This window comes from Saccostrea echinata, unplaced genomic scaffold (genome assembly GCF_033153115.1).
Source record: "Saccostrea echinata isolate AGI-Se365-2 ecotype Australia unplaced genomic scaffold, CSIRO_AGI_Sech_v1 ptg000054l, whole genome shotgun sequence".
Lineage (NCBI taxonomy): Eukaryota > Metazoa > Mollusca > Bivalvia > Ostreida > Ostreidae > Saccostrea > Saccostrea echinata.
The window spans coordinates 67440943-67463119 of record NW_026889803.1 but is presented as its reverse complement, the minus strand read 5'-3'; the positions used below and the strand labels follow the sequence as shown (position 1 = coordinate 67463119).

Sequence of the window (22177 nt, the reverse complement as noted above, 5' to 3'; positions counted from 1 at the left end):
TCAGAGGTTCTCATTTGCAGCGAAGAAAATCAAACTTCCTGTGAAGTAAGTGAGAACGTCGATGCTGTTGGCGTTATGTATCTTTTGATTGGGTTGATTTATCTCGCATTTTCATCTTTACTCATTCATAAGTTAGTTGTCCGTTTGTATAACGGTGGCTGTGGATTACTTTGGCATAATATCGACTACATCATTTGTTTGACTACTGTGTCCATTGGAGCAATCTTTGAATCTGTTTTGAGTTTTCTGCGCTTGCATTGGGATTATCCTTTAATTTGCCTTTTGCTAGGTGGCTGGTATTTTATGCTTTACTTTTCCCCTTTTCACAAAAATATTGTTTCTTTCATGTACATGATGAAATCTGGACTCTTAGAGGACTTCATTCCTTTTTCTCTGACATTCGTACTCTTGCTGCTGTCATTCACTACGGCCATACATTTACTTTTCCGAGGTATAGATGAACATCCGGAAGAATTCGATAATTTCAGAGATTCTCTTTTAACAATGTTTAAGCTTGGAATCGGTCTTAATGACATCAGTGTTCTTAATCAGTCAAGAATTCCATGGGTCGCTTATACATTATTCATACTGTTTGCAATTCTTTGCTTTATTCACCTTCTTCATGCCCTCATTGCAATTATGTCTCAGACATTTTCTGATGTACATCAAGAAAGAAACTCGCATCTTAAATACCAAAAATTGTGTATGATAGAGTTTTTTGAGGATATCATACTTACTTCCTATTTCAAAAAAATTGTTCCGTTGTTAGAAAAAGAATTGAAGTACTGGACTGAAAGAGAGATCAAATATTACACAGCGGGTAAGCAAGTAAAAAGAATCCGATATTTAGCAACAATTCATTCACTTGATAATTTGTATTACAGCAAAGATGATAAAGAGGAGAGAAAGAAATCTAAGTTTGACTTACCAAATCTTACTGACGTCATACAAAGCGAAAACAACGTAAACTCTGGACGGGAAGTGATGAGCGACCAGGATGTAACATTTATTCGTTTTCTGGAAAAAATCGACAGATCTTCCCAATTTCCCGAGGTTCAACATTCTTCTATGTAATTCTTTTGTTCAGTATATTTGTTCTAGAATGCTTCAATTCCACACTGGGAGTAAAGTAAATTTATATTGAATAATTTCAAAAATACTTCTTAACTCGCAGATAAAGTATATACTAATATATAAGTTACTTACATACAGCTGTGATGATACTGCTGCTACACCATCAACGTCCTCAGTCGAGGCCACCCCTAGCTCGGTACACTCCCAGGATTGGGGGTCCACAGTGATGATCATTCACTGCGCGTTGGTGGTGGGTATCCAGCTACGAGTCTCTCTCTTTATCCAAACCCAGCATGATGATCTTTCTGTTGCTTGGGCAATCCTTTGGACTGCTGTTCTCCTGCTTCTCCCTGTCACCCCTAACCCGGAGAACATCCTCCAAACTGACTGTGCCGAGAAGCCTCTACATCCAACCTCTACTGGATAGTTCCAGGTCTGCCATCCTTTCTCCCTACATTCTGCCACCAATGGGTCATATTTAATTTTGCCCTTATCTTTTCATGGGCTTCATTGCATCTTTCTTCCCAGGGAACTGTCAGCTCTATGACAATGATCTTCTTTGTACTTGATGACCATCGTACCATATTAGGCCTGAGATTAGTTGGAATTATCTCTGAGAATGTCAGTTTCTGACCTAGATCTACAATCAGCTTCCAATCGTCTGCCTTGTTCAGTATTCCGGAGGTCTTCTCTCTTCTTCGCTGTTTCGCATTCTTTTACGAAGCAAAGCTGTGTATGTTTCACTGTTCTCTGTTTACTTTTATTCTTCCGCTCTTTCTCTATAGTGTCCGTCATCTCTTTGAGCACCAGAAAACAATCATTGTACAAAACAATCTTCTGCATTTTATACATGCATACACAATTGTTGTTTCGGATTTTTCCCTTTTCACGATCAAGACAAGGAGCACACGGCGGATGTGACGGGTTGACAGGGGATGCTTACTCCTCCATGGCACCTGATCCCACCTCTGATGTTTTTAGAAGTCTGTGTTTGCTCTGCTCCCGATTTGTATTGTTTCAATGGACTTTCGAGCTTGATTACTGTTCGATATCTCCATTTTTATTTCTCTCTATAATTACGTGGCGCAATGAAATAAATCGTGATTACTATTAAATGATAAGTAAATTAGTGTGTATTCATGAAAGCATGTTTAAACACGGTGGTTTTATGAATCAAATATAAGTATATTTTACTGTTATGTAAAAATTATACTGAATTCAGATGGATTGAGTAGCTTGTACGTGTATTTTACCTTTGTAGTTATTCTGATTAAACAATGAATCGTTGTTGTACATTGTGTATATGTTATTTTGAATTGCAAATCTTATAATGTTGTCTACGGAATAGAATGTACCATTTCTGGCTTTGTTATGAAACCAAGTGTTCACTAAATGATAAAATATGGGAGCAGATTTATGATTTACAACAGTAGTCAACAGGTTCGTTACTAACATTTTAATTCTCCTGACCATTACATTTTGCCAATGAAAGTAAAATTTTTAAAATTCTCAAAATAAAGTATACATTTCCTTAAGCAGCAAGAAGAATACTGGATTAGGAAAGTTGGCACTACTTCTCCATATGGTTGCAATGACAATGTCGATAAATCTGAAGGAAAAAAGAAAGCGCAAATTCTGTTTTACTCGTTCTCTTTGTTTTACTAGTGTATCTTTGATAGCGCCTCCAGCTCCTGCACTCTGTGTCAAACCTAGACTACTATTTTGGCATAGTACATTCAATATATATATATTATTTGATATAAATATATATAAGTAGTCTATATCTTGTAACCTTTGTTGCCTAGGTCAAAAAAGACATGTCAAAAACGTATCAAGCTGCTATACGTTACTTTTAAAATATGTTCAAATTGAAGGCATTTTCGAAGGGGAAATTGTTTTATTTTCTACACTTAACATGCGCGGATCTTGAGGGGAATCGGGGGGTCTGGACTCCCCCCTACCTCTGAAATTTGCAGAGTTATTAAAAGTATATAATAAAGCAAATAACAAATGACTTTAAACCGCCCCCGTATCCACGCCCTGCTTAATGATAGGGAGAAATTCAATAGCTACTCAAGTTATTGATTGATTGTATAATGTTTTACGTCTCATTCGAGAATTTTTCACTCATATAGAGACGTCACCATACACCGGTGAAGGGCTTCAAATTTGGACCTTTACTCGGCACTCAGGGCCATTGAGCAGTGAGGGTTCTTTATCGTGCCAACGCCCTCCGTAACACGGGGCCTCGGTTTTTAAGGTCTCATACGATGGACCCGCAAATTTCACTTGGCGAAGGAACAGTTGCTTCCTATTTTTTTATCGACTTGGGTTTTGTTTGTTTGTTTGTTGTTATTTAGAATAGAGATTATTATTTGGACACAGTTGATAAGTTCTCACATATGTTTCAGTATATGTGTTATGTGTTTAGATAAAAAAAAATTGAATAGTTTCTTTGAATTTGAGCTAACACAAATTTAAGAATAGTAAGGAAAAGGTCAAAGGTCAAGATCCAAAAATATTGATGCAGTTGAATAGCTCTCACCAACATGTATTGGCCTATAAGGTTTGATAAATAAATCTTGAATAGTTTCTTTGAAACTGAGCTAAATGCAAAGTTAAGAAAAGTGAGGTCAAGGACAAAGGGAAGGTCAAGGTCCAAAAATGTTGAGGCAGTTGAATAGTTATCACTAATATGTGTCAGCATATGAAATTTGATAAAATATCTTGAATAGCTTCTATGAAAATGAGCTAAACACAAATTTAAGAAAAGTGAGGCCAAGGTCAAAGGAAAGGTCAAGGTCCAATAGTTATCACTAATATGTGTCAGCATATGAAAGATTTTTCTTATATATTTCAATGTAAAAATTTCATCCCCTACTGTGGTCCCATCCTAACCCTTGGGGTCATGATTTGAACAATTTAGAATCTACACTTCCTTAGGGAACTTCCATGTACATTTCATCTTTTCTGGCCTTGTGGTTCTTGAAAGAAGTTTTTTTAATAGCCCCACCCTATTTTTGCCTTTCCTTGATTATCTCCATTGGAAGCAGGCTTGACCCTTCATTTGAATAATTTAGTATTCCCTTTACCCAAGGATGCTTTGTGCCAAATTTGGTTAGAATTGGCCCAGTGGTTCTTGAGAAGAAGCTTTCAGCGCAGGTGAGCTAAAAGGATGTCTGTATATCACAAATATGTTTATAATGAGCATAAACAAAGATTACTGTGAAAAGTTTGATATGATCTGATCAGGACTATTATTTTTAAATATTTGTGATGTATTTGATTTTGATAAATTGCAAGAAAAATAAAACACAATTCAATGTTTCAATGCTGTAAACCAAAGTTTCATGTGAGAAATTATTGCAAGTTTTGCAACCTTCTAATTATTAAAAATATTTCTCATCACAAATCAACTTTTTAGTTATTTATTTTGTTTACGTAGAATGTTTCCTTGGTTGTGAAAATTGATAACCTGGGAGAGATTTCAAACTGACAAATCACATGTAAAAACAGTAATTGTTTTACAGTAAATCAAGATTATATTGGAGTACTGCAATTTATCATGCTTGTATTGGGGTACTGCAGTTGATGATAGGGTTGAAAATTCAGACCAAAGCTACAATAATATTATTGATTATCAAACTGAATCGGCTGCATACAATCGATTATGTAATTAATAGTTTAAACTTTCATTCAACGTTACATAAAAAAGGTTGACTATGCAATATTGATGCAAACTTTTTTGTGTTTGACTGACGAAAAACGTTAATGCAATGCTAGGAACACCCATTTTTAATGCAAATATCATGGAAATCATAATAGAGCAGGTGTTAATGCTCACGTATGTTGACTTGAATTCCTTTGTTTTGCTTCGCGCCACTTTGCGGCCTGAGAACCATGAATGACTCTGTGGCTATTTATGTATTGCCCAGCATCCAAAAAGCATTGCGGTAAACATTCAAAATGGCGTCGGTTTTGATTGCTGGAAGTTCACATGTTTAAAAAAGATTTGAGCAGTTCGTGAATCAAAAGCAAGAATTTCAGAACTTACATTTAAATCCAAATGTTTGTGTTGCATTTTATGGTATAAGCGGAGGAAAGCTGACAAATAATTGTCAGTTGGAAGCGTTAGAACAAAAACTTAGGCACGTTTCTCCTGACTTTCTCATTTTACATTTAGGTGGTAACAATTTAGACACAGCAACAGCTGATGATGTATACGCTTACGAATTATGTTTACGTCTTTGTTGTATTGCCGAAACGTTTACCAGCCGATTTAAAATTAAAAAGACAGTTATCTGCCAACTGATGTCGATATATTGGACACGCTTTTTAGATACAACTATCTATAATGAATTAGTAAATAAAATTCAATAAAGCTTTGAAGAAGGAGCTGGTTGGGAAAAACTGTTTGCAGTACTGGAATCTAAAAAGTGTCAAGAACAGCGAGCGCCCGGTCTTTTGTGATGGAGCCCATCTGAACAATGAATGGGGCATGCCAATTTACTACAGAAACTTACGTGGGCGATAATCCAATGTTTAAAATGTGCTAGTCCATATCAAGGATTCGGTAAAATGGAAATCTATGGTTTGTCAACTTAAGCAGCACATTTTCGTTCAGGTTCATTTCCGACTACAGAAGATAAGTTTATTTAATATCTTCATGATCTCATACAAAAATTATGAATTAAAGTATGTTAAGCTTAAACTTATCTATACGTTTAGCAGACACTAGTTTTTTTTAAAATCATGAATAATAATCAGTATGATTGCGTAAAATGATTGTATAATGTACTTGAGATATCATTTCTACGAAATGTCATAAAACATTGCATGTGAAATACGTTTAATTAAACGCTGCACTGTTACAAGGGTAACATATGATTCAGTATCAGTTCAAGTAGACTGTGAGCTGGCACAGTTGTAAACGTACATTCCCGAAGGCATGAGTTTGCACAGTGAGCTGACACTTATGCATCCCATGATGATGCACGTACAGTTTGGAATGTGCTATGGCACATTTAGTATGCATTTGTATGACTGTACGTGTATGATGTTGTTATGGTCGGGCACAATGATAATGTACACTAGTTCTGATACAAATATGAAATGTAAGCTGACACTTCGAGTTACTCAAACACTTGTACATATGCGTAATGAGTGGAGTTATGTTAAGTCTGCTGTAATTCAAGTGTGTACAAGTGCTTCCTTTTATGGCTATGAATATAGATATGTATGTGGCACTCATTCATCTTCTTGTCAGGCATTATTAAACGCCATGTTTACACGAGAGCTTGGTACATCTACGTTGTGCCAGAATAAGCTAATCGTAATCAGGCGAGGAATCCTGAGGGGGGGTTGGTTTGAGTTACATCTAGCATGTCATTTGTATGATATGACTTAAGTGTTGCATTTTTATTCAAGGTAGTGAACATGCTTCCTAAGCAGAAAAAGCGGAGTCGGTCAACCGAAGTTGGAGAGTCAGTTGAGCCTCAACCTAAACGAACTGCATCGACCAAAGATCGTGACTTTGAGGATAAAATCCAAAGCGTCATCCAAGCAGCTATTCCTGGTATTACAAAGGCAGTGATAGATGAATTCTCCAAACAACAACAACAGACGGGCAGCGCTATAACGCAAAATCCGCCAACGCAAGAGAAGGAAGCTGTCAACGTCAACGCTGCGGAACCTACTGTTAATTTGGGTAATTCTAACAGCACCTTCCCTGAAGCCCCCGAGAGTATTTCGAAGCCTCTAGCCCTGGGAATTGATTCAAAAATTAATCTAAAATATGGGCCAATGAATACGTCGACTTTGGCACCTTACTTAAACCGAGCGAAAAAGAAGTAAAATTTTCAATTGAAGAAGGTGACGATGGGCTAACATTTGTTAAAGAAAAATCAACCCCTCTCAAAATCGAATCTATTTCTCAATGGTTGAAGGCTTTCCATATTTTTGTAGGTATTTTCTGCGAGAGGCATACAAATGATGTCACAAAATTAATGAAATACGCAACGACTGTTCAAAAGCTTGCTGACCAGTCTACTGCGTTAGCAGGTATTGAGTATGATAAAACGTTCCGTTAATGGAGAGAGATCTCTCCAACTAAGCTCCCATGGGACCGATTAAGGAAGCTCTAAACACTGCACACTAAAGAGAACTATTTTTAGGATAGTTTTATTGAGTTAGAGTGGTCTGCCCTTAGAAGAAAAATAGAATAAATGGGAATCTACAGTTAATGACACAATTTGTTATGAATTAAAGTTTTCTTAATGTTCTTAATGTTATGTTAGACCAAGATTAAGTAATTGAATACATCATTTCCATTAATTTTCCCGATGTAAGTAAACAACAGTGATTTATGTTCAAAGATAGTTCAGAAAGGGGAGGTGCCCTATGTTGAAAATGAAGTAGCTACACTGAATATGTGTACCTTTATATGACTTATTTTTCTCAAAGTCCAAAAAGCATTTTTGATTAGTGTTTAGAGCTTCCTTAAACGTAGAATTGTATCAAGAAGCATTGGCATCTGGCTTGCAATCAAAGTTAAAGGGACTAGCTCAAAAATCTACTTTTTGTCCCTTCCAAGGTATCAAGGGGAAGGCGGGTAGCAATAAACTCGTATGTTACAACTTCAATAATTCCGAACAAGGAATTTGTTCTAGAAAAGATTGCAGATTCTCCCACACATGCCAACGCTGTGGTGGAAAACACAGTAGGAAAACTAGCCCATCAACCCCAAAACTCTCTAATGCAACAAACAAATATAAGCAAAAATCAACCTCCCAAACCGGAACATCAGAAATTAAACAGTCAGTCCTTAATCTTACAAAATAAACACATTGATATAGTAACCCCTGTGAATCCTCAACGGTTATAACATTGGCTCTCAGAATACAAGAAAACTGACAGAAAATGTTTAGTTGAAGGCTTCACAGAGGGTTTTAAAATTCCATTTCAAGGTGTTCGTGAGCAGAGGTTTTGTAAAAACTTAAAATCAGCTGATCAAAATTAATCTATCCTTCAAGAAAAAATAAATAAAGAGGTTAGTTGTAGTCGAGCAGCTGGACCTTTCAAAAATGCTCCATTCTAAAACTTTCAGTGTTCACCATTAGGTTTAGTACCTAAAAAACAAGAAGGGGAATTTAGAGTTATACATCATTTATCTTATCCTGAGGGTCAATCCGTCAATGATGGGATCCCGCAAAATATTTGTTCGGTTCAATATCAAACCATCGATGATGCGACTAATTTGTTAAAACACCTTGGTAGGGAGTTTTGTTTGCAAAGACAGATATTGAAAATGCTTTTAAAATCATTCCAGTTCATCCGTCAGACCATGAATTACTGGGCTTTAGAGTGGGAGGGTTGTTTTATTCTGACAAGACCTTACCAATGGGGTTAAGTTACTCGTGTAACCTATTTGAAAGATTTAGATCTTCATTGCATTGGACAATGGAATACTATTACCAGTCCAACTGTGTTTATGTTTTGATGACTTTCTTTTTATGGGACCAGCTCATTCTGACAATTGTTTGAAATCCTTAGAGAACTTCCTTAAATTATGTAATGATATAGACATATGCATACCAATCAAGAATGAGAAAACAGTGTATCCCACTACAGCAATAACCTTTCTAGGTCTAGAGGTCGATTCGCTGGCTATGGAAGTTAGGTTGCCGAGGGATAAACTAGATAAGCTAGGAGATACCTTAGATTCGTTTAAGCATAGAAAACGAGTAAAATTGAAAGAATTACAATCTTTGATTGGGTTACTGAACTTTGCTTGTGCTGCTGTCCTACCAGGTCGCACTTTCCCAAGACGGCTAATAGACCTTAAGGCTTAAAATTACCCCATTTCAAACGGCGATTGAACAAAGTAACAAGGGCTGATCTTGAAGCTTGGTCTATATCCATCAATAGTTTTAATGGTCGGTCATTGATATTAGATGATAGGTGGGAAACCTCTGAAACCCTATCTATGTTTACGGATGCAAGTGACCTAGGGTTGGGGGTACATTTAAATCAAAATGGTTCTTCGGAAATGGCCACAGGAGTTGTGTCAGTTTCACATAATAGAGAATTGCTTCCCATTGTTACATGTATAACTTTAGAACTATGTGCACCTGAATTACGGAACTCCTGTATTAATTTCTATTCAGATAATTTTGCGGTAGTATACTTCATTAACAAACAAACTTCAGCAGACCCAATAATTATGAAGTTAATGCGTTGTCTTATAGTAAAAACATTAAAATACAATATTCTTTTCAAAGCAACACATATCCCAGGTGTACTAAATGTAGCTGCTGATCGCCTTTCTCGCTTGCAGGTCCGAGAGGTTTAGGACCTATGTACATATATGGACCCAGTGCCATCAGCAGTTCACCCAACAATGCTAACACTCTGAAAGATATAGCAGCATCCATTCTGAAGAATTCCCTCGCTCCTACTTCAAGAGCAGCTTATGAAAAAACGTTTGCTTTTCACTCGGACTTTATGTCAACCTACTTTCCTGATGTCTCTGTATTGCCTCCTACTACTGAGCACTTGGCACATTATATTGCTTTTTGTTTTCAAAGTAATATCGCAGCATCAACCTTGAAAACATACATTTCGGCTCTTAGTTATTATTTCAAAGTTCAAGGTTTTGAAGATCCATCACAACAATTTGTGATTCGCAAAATGCTACAGGGATAGCAAAAACTAAAGGCTATAGAAAGTGACGCAAGACTGCCCATAACAACGTCAATTCTGAAACAGCTGGTGACTTCTCTGGATAAATTAGGCATTTCAGCCTATCAATGAAGTATGTTAAGAGCAATGTATTTGCTGGCTTTTCATGCCTTTTTAAGGGTTGGTGAAATAACAGATTCGTCTTCTACAAACGGTAAAAATGTAATAACTCTTGCAAATATAAAACTTGTCTTGGGTAAATTAAATTCTTGTGAATCTCTCGAGATTACAATGGATAATTTTAAACATAGTGCAGGCAAACACATCCCTACACTGATTCTACAAGGAAACGTACCTGATGATCAATCAGTCACCAGGTCCTTTGTTTGCATATCCAAATGGCGATGGATTACTAAGACAACAATTTACAAATGTTTTGCAAATGTCTCTTCAATAGGCAGGGCTTAATACGAGCCAGTATAAGGATCACAGTTTTCGAATAGGAGCTGCGACCTGTGCTGCAGTAATGGGGATTTCAGAGGAGAAAATCAAACGAATGGGAAGATGGTATTCCGATGCTTTTAAGAAGTACTTAAGAATTCCTGTGCTACATATTTAGATCAACTTGATCATGGGGTCAGGGGCCTCTGATCAAATAGTACCAATTGGTAGTTCACCCCTTTATGTCTTTGTAAGCTTTAAGGCGAAGGTCCGCAGGTTTTTGAACATGAATTTTTCTTTTCGGTTAATCTGTCTATTCATATATATATGTAGCTTAACATATGTTGCTATAGATGATTCGTTTCATGACATTCGAAACTTGACACTGGGTCATGGGGACATGGGCCTCTGACTTCAAAATGGCAAATGTAGCTTTGCATGAGAGTTTATTGTCACTATTTGCTGCATGAATAATCACCAAGTCATAAGGACAAGGGCCTTTGACTTTATATTAATATGAACAATCTCGTCATGGGGACAAGGGCCTCTGACAATTCTTTAAAAAAAAGGAAAAGAGGATCATTAGTTGTACATCATTTTATCACTAATGTAATAAAAAATGTAGTTTGTGTTCGTTACGTGAATGTTACCATATATTGAATTAAATGAAGACAATAGTTTTGGGTGGGGTTTATTGCGTTCATTGTTTCACTATGAACACAATAAGGTGGCGATTTTTTATGCCCCACCTATGATACTTGGCTTAACAAAATGTATTTGTTTATTTTATGCACATGTTTTTATGATTGTGTTATGCTTGTCATTTTGTATAATAAGTATTTTGCATGATTTGTCTTGTCATTTATTAGATTAAAATAAATGACAGTTTTCAATTCAAACTATCTTCATTTTGTTTTTGCAATATCAAACGAAGTAAAACTATTGTCAGTGTATTTACATAAATAGATTTGTTGATATATTGCCATCCATGTTTTTAATTTACTTAAAAGAATTCAAGTACGAAACAGATAAAATGTGACAGATAAAAGATAAAAAAAATAGTGATCGAATTCAAAAGTCGATTTAAAGTGACAGAGATTTGTATAGATTACTAGTAATAAGGATGGGTGCAGAAAGGTAGAATTTTGAACATAATAGGGAAGTTTACAATTTCTTAATAATTTAAAAATTTATTATTCGCATCATTTACCAACAAAATGGGTCAAAAATAAATACCAGTCCAGGTATTATCCATTATTTGTTTGTATCATCTGTCCTTAAAGGGGCCTGGACACCGTTGCATTGTTCACATTTTAAATTTTTATGCTTATTCAAAAAATAAAACCAGTTAAATAAATTGAACTTACATGAATATTCTTAGAATTCAATGACAACGACATTCTTCTTTACCTCACGTCAAATATCTGATTTTGTGAACAGGGTACAAGCTCTGTTATTGTTAATGTTTACGTTTCACTGAGTGTTCTCAATGTGTTTAACTCTGCACACATCACTGAGCACAAACTGAAAAATACTGGTGAGTTGGTTTTGCTTTCTTACAGAGAAGTTTCTGAACACGCTTTTATTAAAGTTTTTTATTATATTTCCGTGTGAAATTCTATAGAAACATATAAGTCGTGATATTATACAGAAAAACTAAGAAAACTTTAAATCTGTCTCCAGGCCCCTTTAAGCAATACAAATTGTTAGCAGAGCCAGTATGGAGCCCGGGAAACAGAGATGTAGCAGAAGCCATAAGATGGGTGTAATGATCCTAAGTGCACATGTATTCGTTTTCCAACAAAAATACTTACCAAAATGATCACATGATGTACATATACTTTAACCTAAAAATCATATCAGTTGCTAACCATCGAAATGTTTGTAGATTTATTTCTATATGGTGTTGATTACCGATGTTTAGCCTTATTTTATTTTATTCACAAAAAGTGAATGGGATTGCGCAGTAGGCATATAGCTTATTTTAGCCCTCTCCCTATGTTTAGCCTTATTTTGTGTAACTATAAAAATTTTATCTTTTGCCTCACTTTCGTAATCTTGTCTTTATGATTCTTTAACGGATGATTTTGCTATTTTGATTTTAACAGTGAAGTGGGTTTCATAGTCATTATATCAGTAGTTGAGATGTTGTTAGCATTGTAGGAAAAGTAAATGGCGTGCATAATAATTTGCTTGTCGTTTTATAAAATGACAGCAACAGCCATATACCGTATGAAGAACGATAAAACACCCTTCATTGTTTATATTTACATGGCACCTGATCCCACCTCTGATGTTTAGAGGTCCGTGTTTGCTCTGCTCCTATTTTGTATTGTTTAATGGACTTTTGAGCTTGAATACTGTTCGTTATCTCCATATATTTCATTTACATCTAACTTAATGATTTCTTTTGAGTAAAATATCCCTTTCTTCAAAATATTTTAACAAATATTCTGGGCAGCAACATGGCAGGTACGTGACTTCCAAAGTCCAAGTACATAGTTTGCAATTTTTAAAGAAGGACCAAAATTTGCAGACTTTTCAATATCTTTTAACAAGAAATCGATATACCTTTACCATTTACAGTTTTATGAACAAAGATTATATCAACTTTCAATCTTGAGGTGCGAACTTTAGAACCCACTGCGTTTCTTAAGTATCCAATTTTGCAGATTTTCGTTGAGAAAATAACGGCTTTGAATTCAATTTATTGTCTTTCAAATTCGAAGTATGAATAAAATACAATATTTTGAAAATATTATGTTTCGAAACCTTTATGCCTGGGATATGAAGGACATGGACAAATTGTTTAAAGCATTGCCTTTACTTTATCCTTTTGCAATTTGATATCTCATTTCTTGAATACCACGAGAAAAAAAATATGTAACTGCTGATTGTTAAGAAAGATTTCTTTATGTTTTATTGAATTTTTAATGAAATAATCATTTTTTCCTTCGCTTTAAAAATGTACTGTGTATTCAATACTTTTACAAAATGGGATTTAAGGGTAATTCTTCTACTTCGGTCTTTTAATGCTATTTTATTAACTACCCGAGCACTCGTACAAAAGTTACATGTTTAAAAAAAAGAATTAAGCAAGTTTTAGTGGATCCAAATATACCGATAAGGTAAGCTATACAGTTTTCTTTCAACGCATTCCTGAGGATGTTTAATCATTCTTATTTACATTACTGGATTGGACATAAAACATAAATTATGTTTTTACATAGATTTGCTCAAATCTGTATGTTTTAGTGCTCTCTTTCATACTTTTTGATAATGTCAAACATAGACTATGTTTGATAACATTTAACTATGAGGGAGAGCAGAGAACAAGACAAAAATGAACAAAGAATTATTCAATTAAAAAAAACAGAGAGACTTGAGCAAGTCTAGCCTATACAAGTCCTCCCAAGGACATCATTCCTGAAGTTATCTCCCTTTTTATCTCATACTCTTAAGTTTTGATAAATTTTCCGCTGATGAAAATAACAAAAAAAATGATAACTGTACTAAATGCAGAAATATATCGAATAAATTAAAGATACCACTTTTCTAAAAAGGAATATTTTCAAATTAAAATCAAACTATTCGTTAGATTTACATCCTCTGCCTAATAAGTTTACAAGGGCTGTTTGGAAAGTCAAGGAAAAATTATACAGATATTAAAATATTTTAGTCACTATTATTATCATGTAAGTTCTGGTAAGATAACACACTTGCATATGTCCTTAGTTAGACATGGATAGTCTGCAAACATTTTTAAGCTTTTCCAGCATTAGTTTTTTTTCTCTCCAAAGCATCGTTTCTTTTCAAAGAAGACGCCGTTCAAACGTCTTTTTTCTGTCACCACTTGTAGACATTTTAAGACGTTAAGGGCACAAATTCTTTTGTATGCCTACGACACACAGGTGTCTTAGGCGCGTTTTCTATGCACTTATCTATTTTAGCAGAAGTTCTCCCCAGCTCCACATTAAGTTTAATGTATCTCCGCTCCTCCTACTCTGCCTTGACTTTAAATTTCATTTTTCTGCCAAAAAAACATTTTTGCTTCGAGAATGTTTTTATGAACTGCGAATTTCAAATCGATTTCTTTAAACTAGTACAAAAAGAACTCACAAAAAATTCCAATAATAAAGTTAATAATTTAAGTTATTTTTCCTACGTACTGTGTGTCCACGGGACTTTATACGTAGTGAATACAGGTTTTTTTCTGATTTAGTGACTGTATTCAGTAATCCTACGATTGACACATTTATAAAGCATTGAAGTTGAAGTCTTTTTCTTCCGCGCAACCATCTTACATGCCATTTGAAATAGAAATTAAAAGAATTTAATTGAATTATAATATTTAGGATGCTATTCGATACCAAAAAATCTTGAATTTTCTTACAGGATGGGAAACAGAACTTGTCGTGATGTTTCTATTAAACCCGAAGAGTCAGAAGAGGATACCGAAAGTGAGCATGAGAGGGATTTTATTGAGGAGCTACAAGAAAATATCGACTTAGAAAAAAAAGCAGACATACTTCAACAATTCATCAAGATAAATATCAATGATATCAAAACGTTGAATAAAGAGGTTCAAAATGTTTTTAACGGAGAAACACTTTTGCATATCGCAGTCCAAAACGACGATTCTAATGACCTTCACTGTGTTGAGAAACTTTTGAAGGACTTTCCCGAACTACTGACCATGAACAGAAAGGGTACCGACTTTAAAGGTCAAACAGCTTTACATGTCGCTATAGTGCTGTTGAAATGCTTCTAAAATACGCCAAAATTGAGAAAAAGACAGAAACATTGTTAAAATTAGAAGCCGAAGGAAAAGAATTCAAGAACACCGCCCTTATTGGACAACTACCTTTGACGGTAGCAGCTCTCATGATAAAAGAACAAGATTGTGTCGATAAAGAGAGACTCAAAACCTTTGTGCACAGGGCCTCGTGGATAAAAGAAAGTGATTCCAACAGGAGGAAAATATTAGAGACACTTCTGGCAGAGGGTGCTTGCATTTGGGAGAAGAACAGCCTAGGCGATACTGTGTTTCATTCTTTGATCAAATACGGCAATATTAACCCGGATAAAATTCTACACATCAAAGCAGCATTTACTTATGCATGGATGATATTTAGAAACGAAGCATCAGAAAAGTCTGACAGCAACCCTAATATCACTGATATTTTGTTCTGGGAAAATAAAGAAGGCTTGACGCCCCTTGAACTCTCTGTAAAACTTGGTGTTGGGGAAATATTCGATTGCATTATAAATCTTTCGGGTGTTTATTGTTTCCAAAATGTGCAGAATGGTCTTTTCGACATACGAGTTTATGATGTAACAGAATTTGACAGGCTAATATATTATTTTGAACAACAAAAATCAGAGAGGAATTCTGGGGAAAAAAAGAAACAAAAATCAAATCAGCAAGATAAATCAAAGACAAATTCTGGAACAATTATCAAACAAACATTTACAGAACAAAATAACTCAAAAAGGAATTCAGGAAAAAGAATGAAACAAAAATCAGAAGAACAAGATAAATCAAATAGGAAGACTGGAAAAATTACGATATTAGAACGGTTGTTTGACTCACAATGCAGTCAGGAAGAAGCCTTTGGAATCCTTAATCAAGAGGTAGTACGATACATTTTACAGACAAAATGGAATACATATCGGATTCCTTTATTCATTTGGCTGATAATACATACAATTTTTATTTCTTTCACAACATTGGTAACTGTACAAAAATCGGAATCATATTTAATTTGCAGAAAAAATAGTACTTTCTGTGAACTGACCAAGAGCGTCGATGCTATTGGGGTTACGTATCTTTTGATCGGAATAATTTACCTCGTATTTTCTTTTTTAGTCCTTCATCAATTAGCTGTCCGTTTGCATAATGGTGGCCGTGGATTACTTTTGCATAATCTCGACTACATAATTTGTTTGATTGTTATGTCCATTGGAGCCATGGTTGAATCTGTTTTGAGTTTTCTGCGCCTGCATTTGGATTATCATATAGTTTTCCTCTTGCTATGTGGCTGGTATTTTATGTTTTTCTTTTCACCTTTTCAGAAAAACATCGTGACTTTCACGTACATGATCAAATCTGGACTGGTAAAGGACTTCACTCCTTTTTTTCTTATATTCCTCTTCTTATTGGTATCATTTACTGCAGCCATGCAATTACTTTTTCGAGGCGAAAATGAACACCCGGAAGAATTCGATATATTCAGAGATTCTCTTTTAACAATGTTTAAGCTTGGAATCGGTCTTAATGACATCGGTGTTCTTAATCAGTCAAGAATTCCAGGGTTTGCGTATATACTATTCATACTCTTTGTAATTCTTTGTTTTATTCACCTTCTTAATGCCCTCATTGCAGTTATGTCTCAGACATTTTCAGATGTACACCGAGAAAGAAACTCCTATTTTTGGTACCAAAAATTGTGTATGATAGAGTTTTTTGAGGATATCGTACTTGCTTCCTATTTTCAAAAATTTGTTCTTTTGCTAGAAAAAGATATCAAGTATTGGACTGAAAGAAAGATTAAATATGGCCCATCGGACAAGCAAAGAAGAAGCCGATATAGAGCAAAAATTCATTCGCTGGATGATTCGTTTTACAACAGAGATGATAAAGAGGAGAGAAAAAAATCTGGGCATGACGTACCAAACCTTAATGACGTCATACAAAATGAAAACAACGTAAACTCTGAACAGGAAGTGATGAACTATCAGGATGTTACATTTGTTCGTTTTCTGGAAAAAATCGACAGATCTTCCCAATTTCCCGAAGTTCAACATTCTTCTACGTAATTCTTGTGTTCAGTTTATTTTGTTCTAGAGTGTTTTAATTCAACACTGGAAGGAAAGTAAATTTATATTTAATAACATCAAAAATACTTTTTAAGTATATACTAATGCATAAGGAAAAACCAATCATTGTACAAAACAATCTTTTGCACTTTATACATGCATACATTATTGTCTACGGATTTTCCGTTTTCCCGATCATGACAAGGAGCACACGGCGGATTTGACGGGTCGACAGGGGATGCTTACTCCTCCATGGCACCTGATCCCCCTCTGATGTTTTTTAGAGGTCTGTGTTTGCTCTGCTCCCGATTTGTATTGTTTCAATGGACTTTAGAGCTTGATTATTATCTCCATGTTTTGTCTCTTTCCATAATTACGTAGTGCAATGAAATAAATCGTGATTACTTTTAAATGATTAGTAAATTAGTGTGTATTCATGAAAGCATGTTTAAACACGGTGGTTTTATGAATCAAATATAAGTATATTTTACTGTTATGTAAAAATTATACTGAATTCAGATGGATTGAGTAGCTTGTACGTGTATTTTACCTTTGTATTTATTCTGATTGAACAATGAATCGTTGGTGAACATTGTGTATATGTTATTTTGAATTGCAAATCTTATAATGTTGTCTACGGAATAGAATGTACCATTTCTGGCCTTGTTGTGAAACCAATTTAAGTGTTCACTATATATAAGTGAAAAAAAATATATGGGCGCAGATTTACCATTTACAACAGTAGTCAACAGGTTCGTTACGAACATTTTAATTCTCCTGACCATTCCATTCTGTCAATGAAAGTTAAAATTTTAAAATTCTCAAAATTAAGCATATCTTTCCTTAAGCAACAAAAAAAATGCTGGATTAGGAAAGTTGGCACTACTACTCCGTATGGTTGCAATAACAATGTCGATAAATCTGAAGGAAAAAAGAAAGCGCAAATTCTGTTTTACTCGTTCTCTTTGTTTTATTAGTATATCTTTGATAGCGTGTGCACTATTTGTCAAACCCTGACTACTATTTCGTCATTATCCGGGTTTCATACGTTTGGGAAAGGAGTTAAGTTTTGTTTTTGTTTGTTTGTTGGTGTTTTTTTTTTTTTTTTTTTTTTTTTTTTTTTTTGCCTGCTACGAAATTTCTTTGTTGGAAACTTATCTCCCCCCCCCCCCCGGAAAAAATTTCTGGATCCACGCGCTGCTTAATGATAGGGACAAATTTAATAGCTACCCAAGTTATACTAGTTTATATAAACGTGGGTTGGAACAGTTTACGCCCAAAACCCAGGTTATAAAGTATAACTGGAGTAGCTATAATTAATGTCATGCCTTAGATATATTAATAAAATCGCTTGACCGTAACCTCGTTCTCTTAACTTTAAACAAGTCGTCTTTGTTTTATCAACTTATTTGTCAATAGCTTGTCTCGTTTCAGAAATTATCCGTACGACCCTAACAAAAATTTACTGTAGTAAACTAAAGTTTACTATAGTTAACAATAGTAAATATTTTGATACTTTGTTTTACTATAAAACTTAAAGGTGCTTGGACACAGATTTTAAGTTAATATTTTCTCAAATTTTCTGTATAATTTCATGACTTTTATGTTGCTATAGCATTTCATACTAAAATATAATAAAAATCTTATTTCATCTCGAAGTTATTGAAATTTCAAATTTCTGGACGCGTTTGGTTGACACATCTTTGCACTTTCACAAATTTTAATTTTGTTCTTAATACTTAAGAATAGTGGCAATTTTGTTGTGTATTAATGAAAAATATTAGAACTATAATCCAGAAAATTCAGAGTAGAAATGTTCGAAAGCAAAACCCACTCACAGTATTGTCAGTCCGTGCTCAGTGGTGTGTGCAGACTTTAACAATTGAACACACCCGGTGAATTGAAAACATTAACAATAACAGAGCTCGTGCCCTGTTTATCAAAACAATTTACGTTTCACGGGTGTATTCAATTTGTTAAACTCTGTACTCTACACTGAGCACGGGCTGACGATATTAGTGAGGGGGTTTGCTTTCGCACATTTCTACTCTGAATTTTCTGGATTATAGATGCAATGTTTTTCATTAATACACAACAAAATCGCTTCTTTTCTTAAATATTAAGGATAAAGATACAATTTGTGAAAGTGCAAGGATGTGTTAATCAAACGCGTCCAGGAATTCGTAGTTCAAATAATTTCTAGATAAAATAAGTTTTTAATTATATTTTCGTGTGAAATGCTATTGCAATATATAAGTCGTGATATTATACAGAAAATTTGAGAAAATATTAACTTCAAATCTGTGTCCAAGCACCTTTAAGAATTTTTTGAAATTTCAAAATTTGAAATCTCTTAAATTCAATACCAATGATGTAAAATTTTGAAATTTATATGTGATTGTGCAAGAACAATTCCATTTAATATAAAATCTGTACATAATGTATGAATTGGAAAACAAAGAATATAACAATCTGAAATTCATGGTAAAAATACTTTGATTTGCTAAAGTAAAAACTTTAATTTACTATATAGTAAATACTTTTATTTACAATAGTAAACTATAGTTTACTGTAGCATTTTATTTTTGTGTGTGTGTGTGTGGGGGGGGGGGTGCTCTTTCGTATAGAATCAACTGAGAGACAAAACTCCATATCCAGGTGATAATGTTATATTGCTATGCTTAAAGAAGGGAAGTTGAAGACGTCACGTTTATCATAAAGTTTTGTTGTTAGGTTACCATAAACGTCTTTTTCCAGTAAAACATCCAAATATGAAACAGATGTGTCAGACTCGGTGGCATCTTTTATTTCATATTCAACTGGATATATCGAATCAACGTAGAAATGAAAAAGATAAAACGTCGTCGATATGAAGGCCACAGCAAGATAGAAGTTGAAAAATAGAAATGAAGGAAAAAAAGAAGTATCAGAATCGTGCATTCTAGAGATGAAACAAAAATTTGACGAGAAATGAAAAAGAAGTTGTCAGAGCTATTTTTTTTTTAAATTTCAATCTGATACTAGTAAGTGTAGTACGTACTGTTTCGTCACTTCGCATAATAATAAACGTACCTTGTGGTTTTTTTCCGCGAAATTTGTCAAGCACCTGTTCTGTTTAAGGGGAAAGGGTTAGTCTGTTATTATTGGACTTCATCTTTACTAAATAAAAACTTAGCCAAAGTTAACTTTTTCCACGTTGCATGAAATTTATTTACCCTTAAAAAAAACTTTTACTCTTTCTTTTCGATAGATTCAACAAGTATTTTCTTCGAATGTGCCTCTTGCACCTCTCATTATCAGGCTAATATTAAACCATGTCCGACTTCCGATAACTTAGGGTCACATAACTTTTTCACAGTTTGTAACGATTTATATTTAATACATAATAAAACACTAAAAGATAAGGAACCCCGGTTGAAATTTTATCACTCCATTTCTAAACTGGATCGGGTTCGAGATTTGACAATCGGCAATCCTCGGATGACTCCCCTACGGTCCATACAAAATTACGAGCCACGCAAGGAGCTCCGAGTATTGTTTTGAACGGAAGGCTCGCCGCTCGGCTCGAAAAACTGAGAAAGGTAGGGATTCCTACTGAGAAATTGAATTGTATTTTAGAACTTCGTTTGTTGCATGTTATTTTAGAATAAATATTTTTCCCATAGCGTTTGAAATCGCTGCGCATTGATGGACAGAGTCTAGTTCTTCAAATATATCTACCTTGTATATGTACCGAAAAATTATTTTTGTTTTGGCGCTGTTTTATCAATTACATGATTCAGGGTATTCGTTGAAATATTTCGATAGTCGACTCATAAGAATAAGCATCTTTTTCAGAATTTTGAACCGTTTGATATTGATAATTTAGGAGTAAATCAAACTAAGGTATTGTTAAAAAAAACTAGCCTCTACTTGTACTTTCATTTTTAATCGAAGATTCGGGGGCATATAGTTTTGCTCTGTCCACCATCTGTCTGTTTGTCCGCTAAAACTTTAACATTGCCCATAACTTTTGATTTTGTTGGAGCTATGGCTGTCATATTTCACATGTGTATTCCTTGTGACAAGACCTGTCTTTGGGTACAATCTTATTTGTCCTTTTGACCTTGATCTTGGAGTTTGACCCTGTTTTGTAAATTTTTACCCAACTTTAACATTGGCCAAAACTTTTGAATGGTTGGTGCTAGGGCTTTCCTACTTCACATATGTAATACCTGTGACAGGACCTTCCTTTGGATATCAACAACTTTGACCCTTTGACCTTGACCTTGGAGTTTGACCTACTTTGAAAAACTTTAACCTTGGCCATTCATACTTCACATATGTAATTCTTATGAAGTTATGACAAGACCTTCCTTTGGATACCAACAATTATAGCCCATTGACCTTGACCTTGGAGTTTTACTAGGGATGCGCAATATACTGGTATATCACGATTTTTTATTGCGTTATACGTATCGTGATACGGAGACTCAAGTACCGGTATTTGGTACATAACTATAAATTCTGGAAATCATTCATTAATTTGTTCAAACTATTGAATGACAATTACAGGAAGTGTAAAAAATGTTGAAAACAGTTAAACAACGGCATCCAAACATGCTTTATATTAAATGAATAAAAATTTAAAAAATAAAGTTATGTTTTTATAGCATATTTTTAACAAATATTATGGAAATTCATTTGAAATTCTAGTAAAAATAGTGTGTAAAAATATCACGATTTATCGTGATATTTTTGGGAAAAAATCGAGATATATCAAGATACGAAATTTTGGCGATACCCATCCCTAAGTTTTACCTACTTTTAAAAATATTTTAACCTTGGCCATTACTTATGAATAGTTGGTGCTAGGGCTTTCATTCTTTATATATTTAATCCTTGTGACAAGACTTTACTTTGGATACCAACAACTTTGTCCCTTTGACCTTGACCTTGGAGTTTGACCTCTTTTTGAAAAACTTTAACCTTGGCCATAACTTTTAAACGATTGGTGCTAGAGCTTTCATAGTTCACATGTGTATTTCTTGTGAGAAGGCCTTTGCTTAGGCACCATTAATTTTGACCCTGACCTTGATGTTTGACTTTTGAAAAACTTTAACCTTTTCCATATCTATTCAATGTTTGCTACCAGGGCTTTCATATTTCACAGGTATATTCCTCG

At 34.5% G+C, this 22177-nt stretch overlaps 1 pseudogene; it reads left to right on the top strand.

Moving 5' to 3' along the window:
• The first annotated feature begins 6510 nt into the window (after nt 1-6510).
• LOC133205119 (uncharacterized) lies at nt 6511-17013 on the top strand (annotated as a pseudogene).
• Nucleotides 17014-22177: the final 5164 nt, after the last annotated feature.